Source organism: Balaenoptera physalus (genome assembly GCF_965194825.1).
Source record: "Balaenoptera physalus genome assembly, chromosome: 13".
NCBI classification, from domain to species: domain Eukaryota; kingdom Metazoa; phylum Chordata; class Mammalia; order Artiodactyla; family Balaenopteridae; genus Balaenoptera; species Balaenoptera physalus.
Window position 1 is genome coordinate 48548543 of NC_138892.1, and position 22377 is coordinate 48570919.

General features: G+C 36.7%; 1 protein-coding gene and 1 pseudogene across 3 annotated transcripts in view; one reads left to right on the forward strand and one right to left on the reverse strand.

Moving 5' to 3' along the window:
* CPSF6 (cleavage and polyadenylation specific factor 6) overlaps window positions 1–22377 on the reverse strand; it is an 85855-nt gene that overhangs the window by 11287 nt on the left and 52191 nt on the right. The gene's annotated exons all lie outside the window — the stretch shown is intronic.
* Window positions 5–14814, forward strand: LOC309641996 (cytochrome b-c1 complex subunit Rieske, mitochondrial pseudogene; annotated as a pseudogene). The gene has a single exon. The product of its transcript is annotated as a cytochrome b-c1 complex subunit Rieske, mitochondrial pseudogene (transcript).

Consider the following 22377-nt stretch of genomic DNA (forward strand, 5'->3'; position numbering starts at 1 on the left):
AAAAAAAAAAAAATCACTGAACTATCCTATCTTACCGTTAAAGAAAAGAGAAACATTACAGTAATTATCCTAGATTTCTGATAATGGGCAAATATGCCCGAGTTCCTTCTTAGATAAAACCTATAATCCTTTCTCAGTCCCTTGGAAATATTGATCTTACCATATCTTTGAAATGTAAGCATCCAAAGAGACAATTGTGGGGACCTCCCTGGTGGCACAATGGTTAAGAATCCGCCTGCCAGTGCAGGGTACAAATGTTCAAGCCCTGGTCCGGGAAGGTCCCACATGCCACGGAGCAACTAAGCCTGTGCGCCACAACTACTGAGACTGCGGTCTAGAGCCCGCGAGCCACAACTACTGAGTCCACGTGCCACAACTACGAAAGCCTGCGTGCCTAGAGTCCGTGCTCCGCAACAAGAGAAGCCACCACAATGAGAAGCCCGTGCACCTCAACGAAGAGTAGCCCCCGCTAGCTGCAACTAGAGAAAGCCCGCGCGCAACAAAGACCCAATGCAGCCAAAAATAAATAAATAAATGAATTTATTAAAAATAAAAAATAAAAAAATAACAAAGATAATTGTTGGCTAAAGCAACCATGGGACTGGAAAAAAAAAGAGAGAGAGAGAGTTTTAAAAACAAACTGCTATTTGATATTTCCATAAGCTCCCTTGCCCCAAATTTTGTCCACAGCCTCCATAAGATCACGTATTAAAGACAAGTAAAAATCTTAAAAGTCTTTTCCACAAATATTGGTAAAAGCTTCAGCCATCTGAGCAGGTAAACTTAACTTGTTCAATCTACCAGAAACACCATTTAGATCCAACTATTCTTTTATAAGCTATTGAGTTTTGTACTACTGTACCTGATATGTGGCTAACATTTTTAAATGAAATCTATAAGATCTCTGTTTGCATCTGTCTATGTGTCTATGTATATCTATACATGTATGTTATGTATATGTTATATTTTTCTCCCTCTGGATAGTATTCCTAAAAACTTGTGAAAGAGCTCTATTTAATTGGCTTAAAGAAAATACAAGCACTTATATAAATTAAGACTAGTCAAATAAGTTTATGTTATCTCTACTAGATGCTTGAGATTATAAAATTATAAATTTAACCTAAGGAAATAAAGTTACAATAAAAACGATTTTCTTAATGTATGTCAACATGGTAGGGGGAAAAAAATCCATGTTTAAATGTTTAGGTTCTTTGCTTCTGTGATTTTTGCTACTTGCCTAGTTTGTCAACAACAAAAATAACTTAAAATGATGGTTAACTTTTCATATCTCATGAAATTTTCATGGCAACTCAAGAATAATTGTTAAGAACACATGAATTAAATGGATGTAAGTGGGAGAAAAGTTTGTAAATGAATTTTGCAACAATCATTATGTTCTATAAAATATGTCTGCTTAAAAATAGTTTCCAAAATCTTTTCGTAACCTTAACTGTAAATGATGGATATTCATTGAATATCTAGATAATTTCCAAATAAGAGAAAATACTGAAACATTAATTGCCAAACATAGGTTAAGGTTATCTGCTTTTGACTTCTTATTACAGAGAAACTAAAGATATTTGGGTCTGTTAATAACATGTTCTTTTTGCCACTTAAAAAAATTGTACTATAAAAAGGCATATGTCTCTAGAAATTACAAAATGATGTATTCTTGGGAGTTCCCTGGCAATCCAGTGCTTAGGACTTGGTGCATTCATTGCCGGGGCCCGGGTTCAATCCCTGGTTGGGGAACTAAGATCCCACAAGTCGTGCAGTGCTGCCAAAAAATAAATAAATAAATAAAAAGTAAAAGGAGCAAGTAAGATAGAAGATGTGGGTTCTAGGAAACAGGGTTCTAATACAGGAAAGAGGAGAAGGGAAATTATAGAGATGAAGGGAGAAGTGTCCCTGTGGACTCCCTGGGGAAAACCAGAAGAGATGGCCTGGAATGTCTGAACCTATTGAAGGGAGTTTGACAACTCTGGCTGAGACTTTGGGTAATGAATTAATACATGAATAAGTACATGGAAAACTAAGCAAACAGAAAAGTAAGGCAATTATTAACTCCAAGGAAACCAAAAAACTTAAGAAGAGAAATACAACCAAATTATACCATCAAATTATACTCATCTGTGAGTGTTTGTGCATACTTGTAAAGGGGAACAACAAGGCAAGGGGAGCTGAGAGAGAGCTAAATCTTCATCTTCCTTGGTGGAAATAAATAGAAAATGTCTATGACTGAAAATCAGAACTGAGAAGAATAATCATGCTCTTGAGATATATGGCTGTAATACTAGAATATAGCTAAAGAAGCTAAAAATAGCTAAATAAATTGAAAGGGATTATTACCTCTAGTGTTGGGAACTGGATGAGAAAGGTTAGGGCTATTTTTCACCATTAAACTTATAACACTTTATTTGACTTTAAAAATATATACATGTATTTTATGATTAAAAAAAGTTTAAAAATGTATTATGTAAGAAAAAGAACTAAAAGACATACACCAGAATGTTTACAGTGGTTATTTATGCATACTCTTCAGAATTTTTACTCAATTTGTATCTTTCGGCATTTTTCAAGTTTTCTTCTTTCAGCATATATTACTTTTGCAATTAGCAAAATAATAAATAATTACACACACAGAGAGGAATGTGCAGAATCACTAAAAAAAAAGGATGATTATTTTGAAGTCCTCGACATCCCTCTGTGTATATGAACTCAGCCATATTTGTAGAAATATTCTGCCATTTAACTTTAAAATTATCTTTCTCCTATACAGCTCTTCTGTACCCAGATCAGTGGTCTCTTAAGCTTCAATGGAAAGGAGTTAAATATTAATTTTCACTGAGCTTCATGAACCGCATTAAAATGGCATATAAGCTATATAAAAAGAAACGTGAGAGAGTATCTTGGAACAATGCTGTTTTGGTAGGATCATTTTTATTGTATAGTTAATTTTTTTAAAAGGCTAAAAAATACTCTTACAAGAATAGAATTTATATTCCTTGGAATAAAGCACAAGTTGCCAAGCTCCTGGAACACTATGTCCCATCCAGGTTTTTTCTTTGGGAGACTATATCATTGAAGGAGGATAAACTGGGGAGGAGACTCCCTGAGGCCAGGGGTATTGAGGAGGCAAATTTGGCCAGATCTAAGATGATAGTGGTAGCAGGCTTAAAAAGTGGCAGGGCCCTGCATCCCACTCCCATGGGGGGCCCAGAGCAATGGCAAGAGGTCTCTTGGATGGCATGTAGTTGCTGGGGAAATTGAACACAAATTGCCCTGCCTTGGGAACTGATGAAGCTTTGAAAAGGAGCTTCTGCCTGCAAATGAACCACGTCAGCTTGGGTAATAACCACCGTATGAACATCTCAGTGATGGACCGAAACTCTAAGGTCTTCCTCAAGTTTTCTGGATTTTGTAGTTTCTTGAGATGCTTGGAAGCTCCTGGGCAGGGGATTAGCTAAAGAAGTTTAAAAAGACTATCACTGACTCACCATTTGGGGAAGTGGGGCTTAGAGACAAATTTTGTTTGATCTAGAAAAATAAAGCAAAGTGGTGTTTCTCACACCCATTTATGGTATAGCAAATTTATACCCACTGCACTATTTGATCTACACTTACCTGCTCTGAATGGGATTGGAGAGTGGGAAGTGAGATGGTTCTTGGGAGCCCTAGAGATGAAACTATTTTCCTGAAAATGGCTCTTTGGTTCCATGATTCAGATCACCATTAACTCTGGAGGTAAGCCTAGGTGTTTCAGTTTTCAGCGACTCAGACCATACGGACAGACCACTCTGTCTTGATAATCTTGTTTTGCTATCATCTATCCCATCATTTTTTTTGTTGTCGTTCCTACAATCCTGTTTTTCTCTATTAGCACAAAATTAAAATCTATTTGTGTCAGTATATGAGGGACATGAAAAACTGTATGAAAATAGGATAACCTCAGAAAGTAACTGACAGTGGTAAATCAAAATTGTCTATATTAATGAAAAGAGGCATTGGCATGAGTTTTGTCAAAAGGTATAAATAATCACTTGTTAGTGAAGCAGTGCCATTTTCTTGAAGCCATTATGGACCTTGGGAGACCACGGTCAGGGCAGCTGCACTCACTGCATTCTCCAGCTGATGCCGTCCTTGTGTAGTTTGGCTCAGGGGTGCAGAGGACCTAGTCTCATCTCTGCTGCGGCAGCATGGCTGCTAGGAGAATTTGGAGGGGTGGGGCAGTTGGGAGGGCTGTGGCGGGGAACACCGCTGGGCTCTCTGCGGGAGCCCACATGTTGAAAGGTTAAGGTGGCGTAAATTCTTCTTCAACTAATGTAGCGTGTAACAGCCTTGTGAAACAGGACCAGCACACAGCTGCTCCCAGCAAGTCCAGCAGCCTGGCCACAGGTCAGAGTGGCTCCCTGTGGGGACATTCCCTGACTTAGGAGCAGTGCTTGACCCCAATCCAAAGGTGGCATTTTGTTGGCCCCTCAGGTATATGGGTCATTGAAAAATGGTAAATGGTTTGGGTTTGCCTAATCCAGACCACTGTATTTTTTTCCTCAAGGATTAGTGACCACTTTCTCTTCTTGTAGCTCTCGATATCCCTGTAATTTAAGTCCCCACTCTTTGCAAAATTGATCAAACAAGATAATTTCCTGTGTTCCCTGACACCATCCAAACTCCAGAAATCATCTAACTTTTGTACTTAATTTTCTCTATGGTCTTGCTGTTTTTGTGTTTTGAGTCAGGTAATTGGTTCATACCGAGAAAAAATAATACTATTTAACATACACAAGAGAAATTATTTCTACTATGGTAGCAATACTGTGCTGTAAGAGTCTCTAGTTACTGTGCTCTAGCACAGAGCCACAAGTTACTGACCCATCAATTGATCATTAAGCCTAAAAAACAGTACTAGCCTAGTAATCTGCCATGTACTTTACTGCTAGTCATAGAGGAGATTTTACCATTCCTGACACTTGCCACGTACTCACTCTCTTCTCTGTCTTCATTCCTGCTGTTTCCTCAGTGTACTGTGTAGACAATGAAAGAAATGTTAGGATATCTGGTGGCAAAGAGAAAGTTGGAGGGGTGAGCAGGACCAGACCTGGAAGCTTAATCCCCAAAACTGTGAGATTTAGCCCTTAATCCCAAAGACAATGGGAAACTGTTCATGAGTATTAAACTGGAGAGTAACTGGATCAAAATCTTAACAAAACAAAACAAAACAAAATAGATTGGATTCAGGGACCGCTGCTAGAAAACTGGCAAGTAATCCAGATGGCAGACGAAGGTGGGGGTGGGTAACAGAGAGAACTGGGAGGGTTTCAGAGATATTTAGGAGGTTTGAATAATCAGGATTAGAGATTATCCAGACCAGTTCGAGATACAGGGGAAAAGGAAAGGTAAATAATAGTAGCTTTTGTTTATCAAATGCTTATGAAGTGTTAACCACTTAATAAACATTACTTATAGTTCTTACAGGGGTCTTAAAGGTAGGTATTATATCTATTTTACAGATGAAAAAATATGTGTCCCAGAGAAGAAAAGCCTCTTGCCCAAAGACATATAGCTAGTGAGTGGAAGAGCTTGGATTTGGGTTCAGGTCAGTTCCATGGTCTTTTCAGTCTACCACATTACCTTGTAAAAGTTGAAGTGAATGGGAAGAAATACTACCGCGACCCAATTCTCACCCTTTGACACACTATAACTCCTTTGTCTACCTCCTGTCTGATTTTAGTTCCCAATACAGTTGTGCAAGCCCATTTTATGTATTTATTTTAAAAGTGTGATTTTTCTCTAAGAGGTTGATCTAACACCAGGAAATGCCATGGAACAGTTAAGAGACTATTTAAAAATCAATATTCTTGATATGTGAACAACTGATAATTGTGGCAAGCTTTTGATTTCTTTGTGAATACTTTCTTTGTACTATTACTTCTGTTATCATTATGCAATCAGAACTTAGGCTGGATCTCATTTCACTTCCCCTTTTCACATTATGAACAAGTATTTCCCTTCCCACAATTGGTTGGGTTACAAAATCCTTTACCAGTTTACCCAACAATTGGGCATTCATCATTGAGAAATTATAATGAAATAGGTAACTGACTTTTCAAACATGTGATAAAACAGTCTTGTTTACAAAGAGATGGAAATGCTCCCACTTTAGTTTCCTCTTTCCAGAAGAGTATTCTGATTTCATTTCTCTATTAAGTATGACTTTTGGGTTTCAGGTTTGTTTGATCTTTTTATTTGTGCGAGTGCAACTGCATAATCATTAAACTTCTTTCACTGAACTAGAAAACAATGATCTCAATCTGTACATTAGCTCTGGTAACATCACAAAATGTTGGAGGAGGAGAGAAGAAATTGTTGCAAATTGGGGAATAAGGTCATGTATTTGGGTTGTATTTTCCCCCCTCTCGACAAACAAACATTTTATTGCTACCCTTAGCAAGCAAATAAGATAATATGCTTAACTTCTTATTAACAACAATTTATATGTACACATTTAATTGGAGATGGTGTTGTTCTCCCTCTGACATCACTAAGTTGTTTAAGATGCAGCCACACATTTTCTCACCCCAATCCCCCATCTCAGGTCAATAACATACCTCTGTGAGGTGGCTGGTTTGCTGGCATGGGAGTGGTTTATTTCCAACTCAGTCAGAAAGGAACTGAACTCACAAACATAGCACCATTTACACACAGGTCTCACAATGAACTGACCCAAAGATGATGAGGGCTAGTGTCAGTGCCTTACACATTTATTTTGGAAAATAGTTTCTTTGACTGCCGATTCAAAATGATTTTCAATTAAAGAGTAACTTAGTAAATTAGAAATACTATACAAATATAGAATGGTAAACTCTAACCTGCTAAAAAAAAATGAATGGATGTTTTAACATCTAGGAAGTTAATATAATTTTCAGTTTCCTCATAAGAATACTATCTTCTAAAATGGAAAAGTTTACATACACACATATACATACACACATGACTACTAATTTTTGTGAAAAATAATAGGAATAAAATAAACCTAAATACAGAAAAACTACACTTAAAATATCTTCCTCATGTAAGAAATTCAATTCACTGCAAGTCAAATATCCTCAATGTACTCTGGCATGTGAAATCTAGTTTAGATCTGAATTTTGTGACAGGACTACTGACATGTCTTTCTAAGTAGTCTCTTTATGTCCAGTTTCTCTCCCCTCCAACCTACTTTGCATCCAGAGCATGACAACCCTGAACTCAGAGGACTCAGAGTTTATAACACACTTATGTCAATCACATGTCATCTATGACTTTATTGTCTATTTTGTGGTTTGCTGTCATATTGTCCTCATATTCATCATGATGAGCTCTTTGAGGACTTATGCTCCTTTAAGGTTTCTCCTCTGCCGTCTCAGAAAGAAGCACACTTGTGTGTACAGTGTAGACATTCAACAAGATTGGTAAATTCCCTGTATAAAAAATGCATTCCACCTACAATTAAGGTGTTATTCTTCTCTCTTGACTACCTGTGTTAAAACAGTGTTTTGATATTACAAATGATGCAAGGAAATAATACAAACTTACAAATAAAAACCAACCACAAACTACATAAGGATGTGCTTCTCCAACATGAGAAAACAATTACAAAAAGGTAACCTAGAATTTTAAAGAAAGAATCATTTTTTTATAAAGAGTTAACTCAGGCCTCTGGAATAAATTAGAAATAAGACAATAAGTTTGAGACACAGGATTCCTCATGCCAATATATGTAAAAAATTTTGAAGGTATTATTCAACGCTTCACTAAAGTTAGTAAGGGAAAAAAATTTCTACTTCAATTGTCAAGAAATTATACATGAATAATCGTATTATGGAAGAAGGTTCTGTGTACATTTGGTTGTAAGTTTAGGAATTTGTCCATTAATTAATTCAATAAATAATGAAAGTTGATTGATTGGATACTTTCTATTTTAGAGGCATCATGTTAATGCTGAGGATACCAAGGTGAAAAGGCATGACTGTTTTCCTCTATAGGACATGCAAACCAATGGTTACAACCCAATATATACTTGCTTTATTGTTGGTCTGCACAGAGGGCTGATGGAGCACAGAGGGGACCTGAAGTCAGTGGGGAAGAGACAGTGAAGGCTTCACAGCATTTCAGCTGGATGAGAACTGGAGGGAGAATAGGATTTTGTATGGTGGGCAACTGGGGTAGGAGACTTGTGATAGGAACTTCCCATGTCTGGTTCTCTTCCTTCCAGGCACAGGGGAGGATTATACTTCCCTACACCCTTGAATTTAGGGAGAGCTATGTAACTAATTCTGGCCAATGAGCTATGGGTAGAAATGATGTGAGTCACTTCTAAACTGAAACATTTAAGTGCTAGTGCAAAACACTCCAGTACTTTTCTATCTGCCTTGGCAGCTGGTGAAGTTGTATGTGTCAGAAGGTGTAGCTACCTGTTGGTAAAACCTCTGTCAGCCCGGGTGCCTGAGTGACTGTGTGGAACAGAACCACTTGCTGAACTATGATAGACATTGTGGCATGAACAAGAAATAAACTGTGTGTTTAGCCATGGAAATTCTGGGAGTGTTTTGTTATTTCATCATTTCAGATGGAGGTAAAACAATTTTAAAAACAAAGGAAAGGGAGGGAGCTGCTGTCACCATGTTGTTGGTCGCCGCCCGCTCGGGCCCTTTCCCGCCCGTCCTGTTGGCCACTAGTGCAGGCCGCGGTGCCCGCCACCTCGGAGTCGCCAGTGCTGGACGTGAAGCAGTCCTTCTTGTGCTGGGAGTCGCCGAGTGGCCAGGCTGCGCAGGCAGGCCTTTGGTCGCCTCCGTGGGCCTCAATGTCCCTGCTTCTGTTCGTTATTCCCATATGAACATCAAAGTGCCTGACTTCTCTATCATTGCGCTCAAGTGTTAGATAGTACAAAGTCTTCAAAAGAGAGCAGTGAGGCTAGAAAAGGTTTCTCCTATTTGTTAACTGCAACAACTACTGTGGGTGTCGCGTATGCTGCCAAGAATGTCGTTTCTCAGTTCGTTTCCAGCATGAGTGCTTCTGCTGATGTGTTGGCCATGTCCAAAACCGGAATCAAGTTATCCGATCTTCCAGAGGGCAAGAACATGGCTTTCAAATGGAGAGGCCAACCCCTGTTTGTGCGCCATAGAACCAAGAAGGAAATTGACCAGAAAGCTGCAGTTGAAGTACTCCAGTTGAGGGACTCACAGCATGATTTAGAACGAGTAAAGAAACCTGAATGGTTTGTCTTGATAGGTGTGTGCACTCATCTTGGTTGTGTACCCATTGCAAATGCAGGAGATTTTGGTGGTTATTATTGCCCTTGCCGTGGGTCACACTATGATGCATCTGGCAGGATCAGGAAGGGGTCTGCACCTCTCAACCTTGAAGTTCCCTCATATGAGTTCACCAGTGATGATATAGTGATTGTTGGTTAGAGACCTGGACTCAAGTCATAGGCTTCTTTCAGTCTTCGTGTCACCTCAGAAGAGTTACTTGAGAACAAGCCTTCTGTACTTCGAATTAGTTGATTTGAAATATTTAAGAATTGCTAATAATGTGTTTGCAAACATGTGAAGTAAATTGAATTTCATGTTGAATACTTTCAAGCATTCACTTAATAAAGCCACTGTTAAACACTGTTATGCTCAAAGACTTCAAAGGTGCAGTGTCTTTGAGAGTTAATTCTAATTAAAAATTACAGACTGGTGTGCGGAGAGAAAAAAAAGAAAATAACAAAGGAAAGGGAGACTAGACAAATCTCCCATGCCAAAGTATTCCAAAAAATTTACGTAGATACTCTGCCCTCAAGGAAGTGGTGTGTAACTAACCACTCCTTAAGTGTGGGCTGTGCATAGTGACTTTCTTCCCAAGAATATAGCATGGAAAGGAGCAAAAAGAGTAATTTTACTGCAGAGAAACCTGACAAATGCTACTTCAGCCAGTGGATCAAGGTTAATATCAACAGTAATAAGTTATGTTGATAGTATGTATCCTAGATACCATGTGATGAAAATGGTATCTGTGGTCTCCCTCCCCAAGACACATAATCCTTGCCTAGCCATGAGAAAAACATCAAGACAAATCCCAGTTAAGCATTGTTCTACAAAATACCCCATCAGTGCCCCTCAAAACTGTCAAGGTCATCAAAAACAAGCAAAGTCTGAGAAACTATTAGAGCTAAGAGGAGCCAAAAGAACCTAGCAACTAAATGTAACGTGGTACTCTAGATAGGATCCTAGAACAGAAAAAGGACATTTGGTAAAAACTAAGGAAATCTGAATAAAGTATGAACTTTATTTACTAATAACTTTTCGATATTGGTTCATTAATTGTAACAAATGTACTACGCTGAGGTAAGATGTTAAAAATAGGGGAAAGTGGGTTTGGGGAATACAGAAACTATATGTACTATCTTAGCAATTTTTATGTAAATCTCAAACTATTCTAAAATTAAAAGTTTATTTAAAAAAAAGAGGTATAAGAGAGAACATAGTATGTTCTGGAAATTCCTTTTGAAGTGGGGAGTGGAAGTAAAGAGTTTGGCTAGGTAGGCAAAAGATCTTTTATGCTATTCAAAGGAGATTCAATTTGTAAATTGTATAGGCTGGGTGAGGAATTCCTAGAAGATCTGTGGATGGGCTTCAGGGGTGTTGCAAAACCTCTGAAGTTGTATAAGATTTTATTGTGTGTATGTGTATATGTACGTTTTTCTCAGAAGAATGTCAAAAGCTTTAATTATTATTTACTTATTCTTAAAGGGAAAAACACCTAAATGTGTTAATAATCATTGCTGAAGGTAATGTTGAAACTGAAATATTCTGAGCAAGAGATATGAAACAATTATATTTTGGTTTTTTGTTTGCTTGTTTGTTTGTTTTGGCAGTGCCATGTGGCATGCGGGATCTTAGTTCCCTAACCAGGATTCAAACCCATGCCCCCTGCATTGGGAACATGGAGTCTTAACCACTGGACCACCAGGGAAGTCCAAAACAATTATACTTTGTGTGCAAAAGAGATCCCTTCTTGGTAGTACAGACTAAAGTGATAATGTGTGTGTGTTTGGAGGAGGAAGGCAGGAGTTAAAAGCCAAGATAGTAATAAAGGCCATGATCTTCAAACTCTTTTGATTGTGGTCTACTTTGCAGGGGGAAGAAATGATCCCATAAGATACCTTACCCTACTGTTGCCGCTTTCCTGAGAAACAAGTACTGAGTCTTTAGGATGAAGTATCATTTTTTTTAAACCAAAGTTTGATGGGATTATATATACATCTACTTTATCATTAGGGTTGTGAATGATTAATATTTGAATCAAAATGAATATATGTCTTTAAGGGTAGCTATAAACCTAAAGCACTATGATATGAATCTACATTTATGGGAAATTATAGTTAAAAAGCCAAAAAGCAGGAACTGAAAACCATGACACTGGTAACAAGGCATCCTTTCTGAAAATTAGGGTAATTCCAACTATTGATGTACAATAACATTGCATTCAGCCAGACTTCTTTATAGGGTATAGTTTAATCGGTAAATCCTATTCGTGTGCTAATTTTAGCTTATTAATACAAAATTTCAGTAATCCTTAGTAACTCATGTAGGTGGTTATTAATAATTAATCCTTTGTTTTATATATAAATGAAAATATATGGAGTTATGCATCATTAGCCCATAAAAATGGGGGAAAAATTTTAATGTGTTTTTTTTTTTTTTTCAATTCATGGTCTCTTAGGAGGACCGTGGACTGCAAATAATTCTTTGAGAAATTGCTGTTACAATCTACAAGAGAAATAATGAAAGACCACGACAGAAGCAGTCAGGAGGTACAGAGAACAGGAGACAGATAAGACAGATATCAAAGGATCAGAACCAGGGGAATTTTTGGATTGCTTGGATGGGGAGATACAAGGTAGAGGGGGAAAGCTAGCTTGATTTTTTGGTTTCTGGCAGGCCAATTAAGGGGAATACAGGACAGTGAATAAACTTAGAGGAGGACAGGGTGGGTAGGAGATAAGTCCAATTTTTAGTATGTTGTGTTTGAAATCCCAAGTCGATGTGTCTGGTAGGCAGCTGGGTCCTGTGATCTTTCAGCTTAGGAAAAAAGGGTCTGGGCTGGAGCTGTAAATTCTTAACTTAGAAAAGTGAAGCATTCATATCATAGTGTGACTTCTCTAACATTTACAACAATAAATAGGAGTTCCAGTTTTTAAAAAGAATTCCATTATATATCTAGAAATAAATATGGGGGGGGGAAGTCAGCAATTAAGAATTCCTGAGATACAGCAAGAGTAACTACTTTTTAATGATTAGAAATTCTTGGTGGGGGAATTCCCTGGAGGACCAGTGGTTAGGACTCTGCACTTCCACTGCTGGGGGGCCGGGTTTGATCCCTGGTCGGGGAACTATGATCCTGCAAGACGCATGGTGCAGCCAAAAAAAAAAAAAAAGAAATTCTTGGTGAATGAAGTTTCCATTGCCTCATTTCTTGAAATTATGTTCCATTCATCTTTGTTTCTCCTTACCAATTTCTCTCCTCTTTAAATCATGGAATTCAGGTGTCCATTTATTTGTTGCTGTTGTTGTTGCTGCTGTTTTTCCTTCTTTTTAAAAAAAAATTTATTATTTTAAATTTTATATTGGAGTATGGTTGATTTATAATGTGTTAGTTTCAGGTGTACAGCAAATTGATTCAGTTATACATATATCTATTTTTTTCCCATTTAGGTTATGACAGAATATTGAGTTTCCTGTGCTATATAGTAGGTCCTTGTTATCTATTTTATATATAGTAGTGTGTACATGTTAATCCCAACCTCCTAATATATTCCTCTCCCCCGCCTTTTCCCTTTGGTAACCATAAGTTTGTTTCCTGTGTCTGTGAGCCCGTTTCTGTTTCCTAGATAAGTTCATTTGTATTATTTTTTAGATTCCACATATAAATGAATCATATATTTGTGTTTTGCTGACTTACTTGGCTTAGTATGATAATCTCTAGGTCCATCCATGTTGCTGCAAATGGCATTATTTCATTCTTTTTAATGGCTAATATTCCATTGTGTGTGTGTGTGTGTGTGATATATATATATCACATGTTCTTTATCTATTCATCTGTCAATGGACATTTAGGTTCTTTCCATGTCTTGGCTATTTTAAATAGTGCTATTTACATAGAGGTGCATGTATCTTTTTGAATTATAGTTTTGTCTTGGTATATCCCCAGGAGTAGGATTGCTGGATCATATGGCAACTCTATTTTTAGTTTTTTGAGGAACCTCCATACTGTTTTCCATAGTGGCTGCACCAATTTACATTCCCACCAAGAGTGCAAGAGGGTTCCCTTTTCTCCACGCCCTCTCCAGCATTTATTATTTGTAGACTTTTTAATTATAGCCATTCTGACTGGCGTGAGGTGGTATTTCACTGTAGTTTTGATTTGCATTTCTCTCATAGTTAGTGATGATGAGCATCTTTCCATGTGCCCATCGGCCATCTGTATGTCTTCTTTGGAGAAATGTCTGTTTAGGTCTTCTGTCCATTTTTCGACTGGGTTGTTTGTTTTTTTGTTACTGAATTGTAACTGAGCTGTTTGTATATTTTGGAAATTAAGCCCTTGTTGGTTCCATCATTTGCAAATATTTTCTCCCAGTCCGTAGGTTGTCATTTCGTTTTGTTTATGGTTTCCTTTGCTGTGCTAAAGCTTATTAAGTTTGATTAGGTCCCATTTGTTTATCTTTGCTTTTATTTCTATTGCCTTGGGAGACTGACCTAAGAAAACATTGGTATGATTTATGTCTGAGAATGTTTTGCCTATGTTAGTTTGAATAATTTCAGTGGGCTCTGGGCTATAGGAGTGGTCTCTAGTTGTTTGGTCCCTGGACCTGGGGTGATTTAGGGCAGGAGAAATATTGGCTCAATGTGTGAGAGTTAGATAAAAGAGGTAGTCAGAAGTATGGGCTCTCAACTGGTCGGTTTGCATATGAAAGGTATGTTCCGGCAAATTATTTACTATCTCTAGGAATTAGCTAGTCCTGGGAGGGGCAGTCTCTCCCCAGCCAACAAGGTCCCCAAGATGCTAACTGTCATAAAATACAAAGAATAAAAACATGATTAATATGATAAAACAGAATAATACATATTATTTTTGGCATATTAATACAGGCTTTATGAGTGTTTGTTTCTTTCGTAGTCCCTCTTGTCTTTGTCAACCCCATTCTCACCTCAGCAGCTTCTGAAAGATGCTTCAGTTTTTTTTTCTCTCTGGGTGATCCAGGCCTTGCCTTCTCTCTATCATAGCCAGATTTTAATGCAGCCTGCCTGGATAAGGCTGAGAGCTCCACTAAGAGGAAGACCTTCTAGACTGTTGGAGGTCAGGGGTGGGCAAGACTAGGGAATAAGAGTACTTTGGAAGGAGCTTTCTTCGTTGGAAGACCGACATCCAAGTTCTGGGGCTGGAAGAGAGGGAGTCCCAGTATAAAACCCAATGAGAGGGCTTCACTAGTGGCGCAGTGGTTGAGAATCTGCCTGCCAATGCAGGGGACACGGGTTCGAGCCCTGGTCTGGGAAGATCCCACATGCCATGGAGCAACTGGGCCCGTGAGCCACAACTACTGAGCCTGCGCGTCTGGAGCCTGTGCTCCGCAACGGGAGAGGCCGCGACAGTGAGAGGCCCGCGCACCACGATGAAGAGTGGCCCCCACTTGCCGCAACTAGAGAAAGCCCTTGCACAGAAACGAAGACCCAACACAGCCAAAAATAATAAATAATAAATAAATAAATAATTAAAAAAACAAAACAAAACCCAATGAGAGGTCAATCATGGGTCACCAAGCAATCAGTATCCTGCAACAGAGAATAAAATCTATTCTCCCTGACAGGGCTTCCCACATGCTTCAGCAACAACTGTCTCCAGGCTGGTGAAAGGTACAGTATATTGGCCTCTCCCTGAGAAGGGCTGAGGCTTAGCAATAGTGGTAACAGCTATGATGAACAGGTCATTTTCTTGAGTTGTCTGGGCTGTCCAGTTTCAGGATGAAGTGAGAGTAAATAGGATAGATACTCTGGACTGAGTAAGTATCCTTGGATTCTTTGAACTTCAAAGGAAGAGGTGTTTAAAGAAGATAGAACACACTTTTCTGTTAATGTGGCCAAGTGGGATCTTAATTGGGAAAACACCTCTGAATGGTGAAGTAGGACACTAAGGCAGGGCACCTTGCAGGATATAGAATTATGCAACTCAGGTACTAGATAAATATCCTTTCTTTCCAACCATCCTACCATGAAGAGGTTATCCATGGCTGAATTAGCACCATCAGAATCTACATTTCCTATAAGTGATATAAACTTGGCTCCAGGGGCCTCATACATATTTGCCCAAGTAACTGCTCTCTCTTCAAAAAAAAAAAAAAAAAAGATTAAAAAGCTGCACTAATCTCTATGATCCTAACCAGCATCATCCTCATGAAGTCATACTCTATGAAGTATATGCTCATACTCATTATTCATACTCTATGAAGCTCAATTTCTTCCTCTATAAAATGAGAGTACTAATGTTTACTCTGTAGCTTAGTTGAAATCATACCATGAAGATTATGGCAAATTTTAAACAATCAAGAAATGACAGCTCCTCTTCTTCCCCTCTCAGTTCTTTCTCTCTAAACAATAAAAACAACTTATTATTTTAATACATCACATGCCATAGCATTTACATATAATACTCTTCTGACTATCTGAATAAACCACAAATCCAGAGAGACAAGAATAAAATGAGAAGATTTCATCATAGCTGATACAATATAAGAGTATAGTTGATACTAGAATAAGAATGAGAGAAAACAGAGAAAGTATATTACCTTCATGGCATCTATTTATTAGTTAATTTTAGAAATTTTTGAGGAAAAATAAACAATAAAAAGATACCATCTGGAAAGACAGCTATTAAAAATCGATCATAGTAATCAAGAAAGTATGATGTGGAAGGAAAGATAGACACATAGGTCAATGGAACAGAATAGAAAGCCCAGAAATAGACTTATACAAATATGCCCAGTTAATTTTTGACAAAAGAGCAAAAGCAACTTAATGGAGAAGGGATAGTCTTTTCAATAAATGGTGCTGGAATAATTGAATATCCATTGGCAAAAAGAAAAAAAAAGAACCTTGACCTAAACCTCACACTTTATGCAAAATTATGCTCAAAACAAAATTTGAACTTAAATGTAAAACTATAAAACTTAAAACTATAAAACTATAAAAGTATAAAACTACAAAACTACAAAACTATAAAACTTAAATGTAAAACTATAAAACTTAAAACTATAAAACTATAAAACTACAAAAGAACACAGGAGAAAATCTTGAGACCTAGAACAAGGTAAAGAATTCTTAGACTTGACACCAAAAGCATAATTCATAAGAGGAAAAATAGATAAATTGGACCTCATCAAAATAAACTTTTGCTCTGCAAAAGACCCTATTCAAAGGATGAAAAGACAAATTAGAGACCAGGGGAAAAATTTGCAAATCACTTATCAGACAAAATCCCTTTATCTAGAATACATAAAGGACCTTCAAATTTCAACATTAAAAAAATAATAATCTAATTAGAAAACTGGGCATTGACACGGAAAAGACATTCACAGACATTTCTCCAAAAAGGATAGATACACAGGTGGTAAATAAACAAATGAAAATATTTTTAACATTATTATCCATTAGAGAAATGCAAATTAAAACTACAATAAGATATCATTATACACATAAGAATGAAAAAATTAAAAATAGCAAGAGCACCAAAAGCTGGCAAGGATGCAGAGAAACTGGATCACTCATACATTGCTCGTGGTAATGTAAAATATTACAGCCCTTCTAGAAAATATCTTGGCAATCCCTTTCAAAATTAAAAATGGACTTATTATACAACCCAGCAATCCACTCTTGGGTATTTATTCCAGAGAAATGTCTTCTTTCCACATAAGAACTTGTATATGAATGTTCAAAGCAACTTTATTCTTAATAGCCAAAAACTGTAAACTATCCAAATTCCCTTGAATGGGTGAATGGTTAAACAATCTGTTGTGTCCACACCATGGAATACTACTCAGTGATAAAAAAAAAAAAAAAGGAACAAACTGTTGATACACACAACATCTTGGAGGAACCTCAAGGAAATTATACTAAATGAAAAAAGCTAATCTCGAAAGGATACATACTGGAAGATTCCACTTATTTAACATTCATGAAATAACATAATAAAAGAGATGGAGAATAGAATAGCAGTTACCAAGGGTTAGGGATGTGAGGAAGGAGATGGGTATGGCTATAAAGTTGTGAAAGAAAGGAGTCTTGTGGTAATGGGTACAGTTGAATATCTTGATTGTGGCAGTAATTATCTAAGGCTCCACATGTGATAAAACAGCATAAGGCCACACATAACATACTCACAAATACGTACATGTATAACTGGTGAAATTTAAATAAGCTCTCTAGATTGTATCAATGTCAGTTTTCTGACTTTGATGCTGTTCTATAGTTGTGCAAAATGTTAACATTGGAGGAGGCTGGAGGGAGAGTGCACAGGATTCTTCTGTACATTTCTTTGCAAACTTCTATGAATTTATAATTATTTCAAAATAAAGAAGTTTTTAAAGCTGCTATGAACATTTGAAAAATATAATTTATGATAAATAATTTTGTCAGATACACTGAAAAGACTTTCATATTTGTTCAACTTTACTGAATCTAAAACCTACTTTCTTCTCTTACCTTTTATTGAAAACCTTTCAACAGAATTATTTTGACACTTAGAAGCTGGTATGGACAAAACAGGCCAGTGAGAAATGTGTAACTGCCAGGTGTCCATAAATGATCTGGGCATTCTGTCATTTTAGGAAAGAGAAAATAAGCTGGGCATGAAAGTGTACCCTTTATCTTTAAATTTTTTCCTGTATCTGTTGCAAGTTGCTTGAACCTCAACATTGTTTTTATTTTTGTTTTATTTATTTTATTTTTATTTTGTTTTATGACTGTAAAAAGAACATAGATGTTGCAAAATTATATACAATATAGAATTGTTTTTAAAAAGAAAGTGAATTCCCCTGCCTACAAATCAAAATAGATCCTAATAAAGAGACCAAGAGGAATAGTTTTATTTTTTGGTGGTATAAATCTGAAGCTTATTTTGATAACTTAAGATAAAGATGGTAAAAACTAGAGCAACTCCTAAACAAAACCCCTAAAAATAGTGAAAAATCATTAAACACATTAAAATGCTATATTAGAAAAATTCGTTTAATGCAAAAAAATGCAGTGAAGGACAAATAGTGGGACAAAAAAGACATGAGACACAAAAAACAAAAAGTAAAATGACAGATGTAAATCCAGCTATATCAATAATAACATTAAATGTGAATGGATAAGAGAATTAATACCAATTCTTCACAAACTCTACCAAAAAATAGAAGAGGAAGAAACAGTACCTGACCCTTTTTATGAGGCGAATATTACCCTGATACCAAAACTAGAGAAAGACATCACAAGAACAGAAAACTACAGACCAATATTTCTTACGAATATCGATGTAAAAATCCTCGACAAAATACTAGCAAATTGAATGCAGCAACACATAAAAAGAATTATACACCATGACCTAATGGATTTTATCCCAGGAATACTAGTTGGTTTAAGATCTGAAAATCAGTGTAACACATCACATCAACAGGATAAAAAATAAATATCACACGATCATCTCAGTAGACAGAAAAAAAGCACTGAAAAAATCCCACACCCTTTCATGATGAAACTACTCAACAAACTAGGAATAGAAGGGAACATATTCAATCTGATAAAGGACATCTATAAAAAACCCACAGATAACATTATACTTAATGATGAAAGACTGGATACTTTCCCCCTAAGATCAGGAACAAAACAAAGAAGACCACTCTCACCACTTCTATTCAACACTATACTGAAGGCCCTAGCCAGGCCAATTGGTTATGAGAAAGAAATAAAAGGCATCCAGATTAGAAAGGAAGAAGTAAAACTACCTCTATTCACAGATGACATGATCTTGTATATATTAGGTTGGCCAAAAAGTTTGTTCGGGTTTTTCTGTTATAGCTTACTGAAAAACGTGAACAAACTTCTCAGACAGCCCAATAGAACATCCTAAGGAATCCATTTAAAAAAAAAAACCTATTAGAACTAATAAACAAACTCAACAAGGTTGCAGGATACAAGATCAATATACAAAATCAACTTCATTTCTATACACTTTCAATGAACAATCCAAAGATGAAATTAAGAAAAGAATTCCTTTTACAAAAGCATAAAAAAGAATAAGATACTTAGGAATAACTTTAGCAAAAAAAAAGTGTAAAACGTATACACTGAAAACAACAAACCATTGTTGAAAGAAGTTAAAGATCTAAATAACTGGTAAAATACCACATGTTCGTGGACCAGAAGACTTACCATTGTTAGGACAGCAATATTCTCCAAACTGTACAGTAGTCAGGACATGGAAGCAACCTAAGTGTCCATCGACAGATGAATGGATAAAGATGTGGCACATATATACAATGGAATATTACTCAGCCATAAAAACAGATGAAATTGAGTGGTTTGTAGTGAGGTGGATGGACCTAGAGTCTGTCATACAGAGTGAAGATAGTCAGAAAGAGAAAAACAAATACTGTATGCTAACACATATATATGGAATCTAAAAAAAAAAAAAAAAAAAGTTCTGAAGAGCCTAGGGGCAGGACAGGAATAAAGACCCAGACGTAGAGAATGGACTTGAGGACACGGAGAGGGGGAAGGGTAAACTGGGACGAAGTGAGAGAGTGGCATGGGCTTATATATACTACCAAATGTAAAACAGATAGCTAGTGGGAAGCAGCCGCATAGCACAGGGAGATCAGCTCGGTGCTTTGTGACCACCTAGAGGGGTGGGACAGGGAGGGTGGGAGGGAAATGCAAGAGGGAGGAGATATGGGGATATATGATATATGTATAGCTGATTCACTTTGTTATAAAGCAGAAACTAACACACCATTGTAAAGCAATTATACTCCAATAAAGATGTTAAAAAAAACAAAAAAAACAGTGGTACATCCCCCCTGCAAAAATCTCCAAACTGATCCACCTATCAGAATTCCAGGAACTTCTTTGTAGAAACTGACAAGCTGATTCTAAAATTCGTATGGAATTCAAGGAACCCAGAATAGACAAAACAATCTTGAAAAAGAAGAACAAAGTAGGAGGACTCACTCTCCCCAATTTCAAAACTTACTACAAAACAATAGTAATCAAGACAGTGTGGTACTGGTTAGGAGGGCTAGATTCAAAAAGACAGATAATAACCAGCATTTGTTAGGATGTGAAGAAACTGGAACCGTCATACACTCCTGGCAGGAATGTAAAATGGGGCAATCATTTTGGAAAATAGTCTAGCAGTTTCTTAAAAGGTTAAACACAGAGTTACCTTATGACCCAGAAATTCAACTTCTAGGTTTCATTTCAAAAGAAATGAAAACACACGTTCATGTAAAACTTGCAAACAAATGTTCATAGCAGCATTATTCATAACAGCCAAAAAATGGAAACAACTCAAATGCCCATCAACTGATAAACAGATAAATAAAATGTGGTACATATATTTAACAGAATGCATATAATGGAATATTATTTGGCCATAAAAAGAAATGAAGTACTGATATAAGCTACAACGTGATGAATTTTGATAACATTATGCTAAGTGAAAAATGACAATCATAGAAGACCACACATTATATGCTTCTATTTGTATGTTGTATAGAGTTGTCCAGACAGGCAATCTTATAGAGACAGAAAGTAGATTAGTGACTGCCTAGTGCTAGGAGCATTGGGAAGAAATGAGAAGTGACTATTAATGGGTGATGAAAATAATTTTATCTCAATAAAGCTGTTATTTTTTTTTAAGGAGCCAAAGAACAAAGACTTGTTACATATGGAGAAACAAAGGGTGACATCAGAATTCTTGTCAGAAATAATACAATGAAGTCATTGGAGTAACATCTTTAAAGTACTGAAAGGCAAAAACTGTCAACCTAGTATTCTATACACAGAAAAATATCTTTCAAAAATAAAGTTGAAGCATCACACTTCTAAATAATACTTGGGTCAAAGAAGAAGTCTCAAGAGAAATGAAAAAATTGTTTAAACTAAATGAAAATAAAAATACAGCTTATCAAAGTGTATGGGATGCGGTGAAAACAGTGCTTACAGAGGAATTTATAGCATTAAATACATATATTGGTAGAGAAGAAGATGTAAAATAAAAAACCCTAAGCTTCTACCTTAGGAAACTAGAAGAACAATTCAAACCTAAAGCAGAGGAAAATAATACAAATTAGAGCAGAAATCAATGAAATTGAAAACAGGAAAATAGAGAATATTAACAAAGCCAAAATCTAGTTCTTTGAAAAAATGATTAAATTGATAAACCTCTACTAGGCTAACCAAATAAAAGAGAAAGAAGACACAAATTACTAAATTCTGATACATGTGCTGATTAGTACAAGCACTGATACAGGACGAACTTTGAAAAATTATGCTAAGTGAAAGAAGCCAGCCACAAAGGACCACGTATTATGTGATTCCATTCATATAAAATGCCCAGACCAGGAAAATAGAGACAGAAGGTAGATTAGTGGTTGCCTTATGCTGGGGTTAAGGGCCAGGTGGGTGACAGCTGAAGGGTACCTGGTTTCTTTCTGAGGTGATGAAAATGTTCTGAAATCAACATTGGTGATGATATACATTTCTGTGAATACATTAAAAACCATTGAATTGTACACTTTAAATGGGTGAGTTGTATGGTATGTGAACTATATCTCAATAAAGGTGTCTAAGAGAAAAAGCAGGGTACAGAACATTGTATATAACAGGCTAATTGTGTCAGAAAAGAGGGAGGGAGGTTACCAAATATTTCAGCACAAAATGCTTATCTATGCTTAATATTTCAGGCAGGATATAGAAGACAGAATATATTTATTGTCTCCAAGGAAGAGAACTGGTGGCTGAAGGACATGTTTGGAGGAAACTTCACCTTACATTATCTTCTTGTACTTTTTGAATTTATACCTTGTGCTACATTATTAGGCAGATTTACCCTGAAGCTAATGAAGCTTAAGTTTTGGGGCCCCTCACTTGCATGGGCTCTTCATAAGGCCCCAAGAGGGGCCCTAATAACATATTTACGTGGTCATATGTGTTTGTAAAAATTCCAAAAATGAGATGTGTTAACTTCAACAACTAACCTTGCTGTTTCTTTCCACTCCAAATTCCCCTCCTTTACTTCTCCTTTTGTGTGATGTGTGGG